The sequence below is a fragment of the Haliotis rufescens genome, unplaced genomic scaffold, assembly GCF_023055435.1.
Source record: "Haliotis rufescens isolate VD_foot unplaced genomic scaffold, xgHalRufe1.0.p SCAF_4, whole genome shotgun sequence".
In the NCBI taxonomy this organism is placed as follows: Eukaryota; Metazoa; Mollusca; class Gastropoda; order Lepetellida; family Haliotidae; genus Haliotis; species Haliotis rufescens.
Genome location: NW_025964112.1, coordinates 47,537,541 through 47,545,001, shown reverse-complemented (window position 1 = coordinate 47,545,001; position 7,461 = coordinate 47,537,541). Strand labels below are relative to the sequence as shown.

The 7,461-nt window shown below is 34.0% G+C and overlaps 1 long non-coding RNA gene across 1 annotated transcript; it reads left to right on the top strand.

The window, feature by feature from the left end:
- Positions 1-113: 113 nt before the first annotated feature.
- Positions 114-5,475, top strand: LOC124152854. The gene is made up of 3 exons (XR_006863565.2): positions 114-239; positions 794-852; positions 5,434-5,475. It is a non-coding gene; the product is annotated as an uncharacterized LOC124152854 (long non-coding RNA).
- Positions 5,476-7,461: the final 1,986 nt, after the last annotated feature.

Here is a 7,461-nt window from a genome sequence, read left to right as displayed (position 1 = left end):
TGCACCTTCACTCATCAACGAGTGGGCAGGTGGGATATTTTCCTCCGCTCATTACCATAAGTTTTAACTTGATTATGTAGAAGCTCCCTGTGTATAAATTCATACACAATATTGGAAAATGTAGATATGGTGACGTATTCCTTATCACAAAATATCGTAAGGAGATACGAGTCCACGCGGTGTTGTCACTCAAATTCACGTAAAGCTGGTACATACATAGGACGAAACCAAACCACGCTGTACGTATTGGTATACATTGTTATACATTCACGTCCTTGTAATCATAATGATTTCATTCACTTTTCTTATGATAAATTATGATTAGAAAGTTAATGCTAACGTTGTACAATCCTTTCAGACATAAACTTTTCTGTTAACAGTATGTGCGCTTTTTCGTTCATTTATGAAGATCTTGGTCCTTGCATGTTGCTCTTGTTTTTTCCATACTGTAACATATCGCAATTTCTATAATCGTCTCTTGAAAGTTTCACATGTGCAGTATCCAAAGTTTTGTTTTTACTTATTCGCGGATTATTTCATATTCATATATTTAAGTTTACCAGTTGAGTTGCATTACAACGCTGCTTTGCTGTATCACATCACATTCAGTACTAATTAGATGCGATGCATAAATATAAATATCGCGGTGTGTTGTACAAAAATCATCGCAATAGACATATAGTAACTTTAATAAATTTGATTTTTATGTTTTCACTAGTATTCAATTGTCGCCATATTAATCCCACTATTATCGTTCATAGACCTTTTATCACCTTCACCATTGCTTTCCTAGTGCGAGTTTGAATTACTGAACAACATGATAATCCCCCATTACTCGCTGGCACCATGAAGGTACGTAAACCTTAATATAAGTAATACTATTACATAACGAGTGTGATAAATTACAGTTTTAATTAATATACACTGGCGTGGTTGAAGAACCCATTCGTGGCATAAGAGTATTCTTGCACGATTGAATCCTTCTATATTTCCTGAAATAGTATTGCACATCTCTCTCATATTTGGTTTAAATATTCTCCATTTAATTGTAATTATAATATGCAGTCTATATTTATTTGCTCGTTAATCATTTATATTTGTTGAGTTGTGTTCTTTCAAAATAGATGGAAGATGGTATGCGTTCACTCGTTACATTTATTTTTGTACTTTGTGACATGAATGTTCACATGGTATATTACAACGTGCCTATATGCACCTGGCGTAGCTGATGGTCGCTTATAATTTATTTCATGTCCATTTAAAAGCCCATCTTCAGTTATCATTTACAACATCCCCGTGTTATTTTCAGAATATTAATCACAAAAATCCCTTAAAAGTTTCAACACATGACACGGTATAAGCTGTACTTATTGTCTCCTCTTATTTCTTTACTCATATACAGTTGCACGTAAATTAATCTTAAAATCCTTGGATACTGATATACAGCCTTCAGTCTTAGCGTATGAAATTATCGGCATTTGATTCTGATTTAATGTCACATGCATGATGAATATATATAGTCTTTTGAAACATTGTTTAAGTAGTAAAACAATAATGAAATTAAACTTTATAAACCTGAATTTAGTAACAATGGCATCTTTTTTTTACAAATTAACAAAATTCATTAAAAATTGTGAATTTGTGTCAAACCTTCCTAAAAAAATATTGATTAGAATAATGTGTTTTATCAACGAACTCTTACGAGCATTTCTGACTGACATCTTCGATGCGGTTTATTGTTGTGTAAAATTTAAAGGGTTATATTATCATTCTAGCAATATGATATTAATTAATTACTGCAACAGGTTGCTTGTCATTCTATAGTTGTCAGCCTGTACAACGAACACGTACAGTTGAGGCATGGATAGGCACCATAACCTCCATTAATGGCGAACTTTAGGTTAAGTAATGAAAACACTTTAAAACCTTTACACATATTTTTACAAGTGTTCCTATTACATTCACAAGTTATGAAATATTAATATGGTTATATCGAAGATGTCCTTATCTACATTTATTCCCAAAAGTATTGAGGACTTAAAAATGTTATGAATACGGGATGAAAACGTATCTATTAATGAAGTGTATTTGAAACACATTCTTTGGGATACCTCTAGGTAGGTGTATGTCATATCATCTTTATATACCGGTAGTTGAAGTGATTTTTGGAATAAATATATTGTTTCAAAATCTCACATAAATCTACATATAAAGGAATGTTCTCTGTACAGACCTTTCTTTTCTAATTGAGCCTTTAAACTATGTGTCTATTGTATATTTACTAAAATTATTTACATGACTGTGCTTTCGTATGCTTATAATATTTTTATGCAGCGTGTCATAGAGTTATGTTCTTTAAGTACTCGCGCTGAATGAACTAAAGAGATGTGTTATCGCATTACACAGATGAACACAAAAGTTTAAAAGAACGGGACGTCTTGTTGCAAATGGTAGTTTCTTATTGTCCTATTGAAATTGTTCGTTCTAACTGATCTTTTCGAAAGTATGAATACAAAGGTTTAAAAAAACGGGGCGTTTTTGTTGCAAATGTTGGTTTCTTATTGTCCAATTGAAAATGTTCGTTCTACCTGACCTATTCGAAAGTATGTGTTCACGGCATGCTGGTCGGACAATCTACTGCAGATACGTAAAAAACGATATGCTTAAGTATGCATATAGTGTTTCTCCAATGGCTGAGTTTTTACATTTCAAGAAGCAGATATTTATTCAAAGTACGCATATTGAAATACAAAGAAACACAAAAGCAAACAAGAATATGATATCTAAACACAAATGTGTCAAACAAGTCAAAACTGCATATTGTTTCTATAAAACGAACAAAATAACGTTTTTCTCACAGCGTACCATATATATCATATATGTATAGTATGCTTTAAGTAGACATATTTTACTTGAATATTTTATGTTGCACCTTAATTACGTTGTGTGGGTAAATGCACTCGGAGGCGTCCAAGAATAGGACGATAATGATAAGTACTAACAAGGACAAATGATGCGTTCACATTTGCACAAAGGGGACATTTATTACACAAGAAAATCGTGGAAAATACATCATACACTAACGACGGCGCTCAAGAGAGGGCCTGACATTTATTCCGTATGATCGAGGTTTTATAGCACATCTAACATTCAAAAACATTGCTTGTGTTGCACCTAGTTGTGTGGTCGAGGATGGCAGTTTATCAATATAGGAAGTACAAAGATGTAGTGCATGGATAGTTAGTCATGACGTCTTTCATATCATTATACAAATGACGGTGTATCATCGCGTAATAGAGGTGATAGCAGCTTATCATATTCATAAAGAATGGAAAACCTTTTGATTTTTTGTATCTATTGTTCTGTTTCGTCATCTACTCTACATAATTGTACACTTTGAATCAAAATGCTCATAAAAACAACAATTTGTTTTTGTTTAGAATATTTACATCATACATAATAGACAAGAGAAGAATTAAAAAAATAAAATAAAGAAAACAAGCATATGTATTTCCAAGCGCTCCAATCTCTACAGTATGATACACAGACATTCAAAGAGTGAGTGAGTGAGTTTGGTTTTACGCCGCTTTTAGCAATATTCCAGCAATATCACGGCGGACATTCAAAGACAAGAAAGAGTCGAAGCACATGTATAACAAGGCACATTTTTGAACAGGTGCCTGTTACATGAGTACGAAAAATATGTAGAAGCGATTTCGCGAATGGAAACAGTGAAATAACAAACAGAGATGTTGCTATCATCGTAAGAAAACAAATGAGTACAAATGAAGTAATGGTCTACTCATCGTGTATATGTTGCAGACTGATTAATGATATACTCACCGTGATTATGTTGCAGAATGATTAATGATATACTCATCGTGTATATGTTGTAGAATGATAAATGATATACTCATCGTATATATGTTGTAGAATGGATTAATGATATACTCATCGTGTATATGTTGTAGAATGGAGTAATGATATACTCACCGTGTATATGTTGTAGAATGGAGTGATGATATACTCACGGTGTATATGTTGTAGAATGGAGTGATGATATACTCATCGTGTATATGTTGTAGAATGGATTAATGATATACTCTTCATGTATATGTTGTAGAATGATTAATGATATACTCATCGTGTATATGTTGTAGAATGGGGTGATGATATACTCATCGTATTTATGTTGTAGAATGGAGTAATGATATACTCACCGTGTATATGTTGTAGAATGATTAATGATATACACATCGTGTATATGTTGTAGAATGGGGTGATGATATACTCATCGTATTTATGTTGTAGAATGGAGTAATGATATACTCACCGTGTATTTGTTGTAGAATGATGAATGATCTCATCGTATTTATGTTGTTGGATGGAGTAATGATATTCTCATAGTGTGTATATTGTAGAATGCTCTTTATAAATTAGCAAGGAAGAATGTGGTATCAAAAGACATTTTTGTGTGATTTACTGTAATATTTATGAATGGTTTGTACATCGGCTACGTGCTCATTCGTGTTCATTTCGTATTCATACAGTACGTAAGCATCTGAGGTATCCTGTAGGAAATCCATGCATCATCAATTGTCATAATTATCTTTATGGTCCAATTAGTGATACCTGCCTTTGTCACAAGATAACATGCTTTGAAAGCACCAGTTATCATCTTTGATCCGCACGTTTCTAGTTTGCTAGATAATGTAAATAACATATTTCCATTGAACTACTGGAAATAAAAGTATTTTGCTGTAGGCATTTCATCTTGGAGGGAGAAATTCAATTTTTAACAATGAAGATTTGTTTTCACAATTGCACGCTGGCATGGTCGACGAACGATCGACAATATAAACATAAATGTTCATTGAAACTGATATACTGTAACTTATTTTATTGTATACAATTGCGTTATAAAAGAGTTATAACTCCATAGCACATGAACTGGACATGGAGGCAATGCAAGGCCCTAAAACACGCCCTCCCGTCCCTTAAAGGTACATGCCATTTTCCTCGAGTTTGGTGAGATGAGAAAGATTTCATCATAACCACAATAAATAATATGAATATGTGTTAACTCATAACAGGCCCAAGAAGACGAATAACACAGAAGTCTTTTAGAGCGCCAAGGACATTAAGGATTAAATGAGGGAAATGAAATTGCTATGAAATGTTAAATGCTAGTACCACTTGAAGCAAATATTAGAGTGAGAACGATTGTGCCAGCATAGAATCAAATACTCTACGACACTAACAATAGCACTAAAAATCAAATCAGATCTTGTTACAAGTGACAAATACGTTATTCATTTCGAGCAAAAGGTGTGCTCACATGAATTGCTACCGTATTCTTTTCTGTCACATAATCAAATTTGATGTATGGATTCATTTTCTCAATTTATTCAAGCCAGTATTGGTTATTTTCAGAGCTTTTGGACAATCGTGTATTTGAACCTTACGACCCCACAGGTAATTAATCAGGTGATCTTTAACGACGAAGATATACCAGTAAATCATAAAAATCACTTTGAAGACATGTACTCGTCGTAAATTAAAAAAATAACTCCAGCAACAAAATTATGAATAAGTACGACACCACCGATATGTTTTTACACTCGTACTTTACATTTCATATTATTTATGTAGTATCGGTCTGACGGATATGAATGAGCTATCATTTCATAATAATTTATATAAGGGCGTCAACGGCGTCTAGGTCTGTATGGAGTTGTTTGTCAGCGAAGACGTCGCATCATAGCATGGGCATTATTTAAAACATATTTGCAGAGGTTTGTTTTTAATGGGTGATAAATCTCATAGAATATTGATCGATATTTAAGCCATGTCTCTCAGTTTTAGGATTGTCGTAATCCTTAAGTGATAGAAGCGAATCTGCAAACTTCAAAAATAACTATTTCACATTTTAATAAAATTCTTTATTAACGTAAAGAGAAAATGTGATTTTTCAGCTTCCGCATTTCAAAAGGATCATATTTTGAAAGTATTTATTGAAACTATTGTTCAATCATTGTTTTTTTTGTAGTTCACGATGGTTTTTTTTCAACGCCCTTGTTACAAATCCTCGTCAAACACATCAAGGGAAAGGTTAATTAGAGCACCAACGAAGGACACTTACCGTTGCTCAGAATTATATCTCCAAGCTATGCACTTTATAGGACCCAAACGCTTTCAAACAAAATCAGAGTATCACATGATTTGCTAAAATAATAATAACACTATTGATATGTGAAAAACGATGTGCTCAAGTATGGTTGAGTTTGTACGTTCTGTGATAGAAACCCCCCATCATATTTAAGAAGTAGATATTGATTCAAAATACTAATATTGAAATACAAAGAAACATAAAAGTAAACAAGAATACGAGACCTTAACACAAATGTGTAAAAAAAAAGGTCAAAACTGCATATTGTTTCTATAAAATGAACAAAATAACTGATATATCGTATGTGTATAGTATGTATTAAGTAGACATATTTAATTTGAGTATTTAATGTTGTACTTTAATTACATCTTAGGGGTAAATGCACTTGGGGCTTCCAAGAACGGGGCGATAATGATAGTACTAACAAGGACAAATGGACATTCATTACACAAGAAAATCGTGGAAAATACACCATACACCAACTATAAGTATTATTATTATTCACAGATTTAAAAAAAATGCAGCAAAGAGAGTATTTGGGTGATCCTGGCACAGTAAGGCTGGTTAGGCTCATCGTCATCCCAGGGCCCTTGCCCCCTCTACACGCAGCCCAGACAGTGGATGGGACTTCTCCCAGGAAGCGCTGCCTATTCGAAAGCACCGAGAACTTTTCGGAGAATGTGAAGACTCCCCAACACTGCAGCCTTTTGCATTACACAGATTGTCAGAAAGGTTGTATTCCTGGCAGCAAACCCGGGTACTCTCCCATTGTCAGTCAAAAGATTGGGAGGTACCAAACCCAAGGCACCGAGAACAATGGGGAGTATGACAACTTGGTACTTGGGATGCAAGCGTGACATTTCGAACGCGAAACCTATTTGCAATGGTTTTCCTGAATCTTGTCAATAAAATTCAATGATATAAATGATTTCACTGCATCTATCAATAAGAACAAGGTCATCTTTATGTCCGACGCAATTCCCTATTTTGACTTGAACCACATGTTCCCGTGTTTTTTAAGGTGACTAATTGACTTGCATTTGCATGTGTTTGTGACGGGGCCACCTGTGGGACAGAATACGCTCATCCTCATACGCTCATCACCTGGTTTCATTACTATTTGATAGTGATTCATACACACATGCTTATGATATAGTCAGATCCGTAAAATCGACTCTGCTTTTGGCAAAGATTTCTTATGATTATGGAAAGGGTTTTGTCGCTTTTATTTGGGAAGGCGTTGATAGACATTATACCGGCCTATTGTCCGCGATCCTAGCTGTGAAACACAG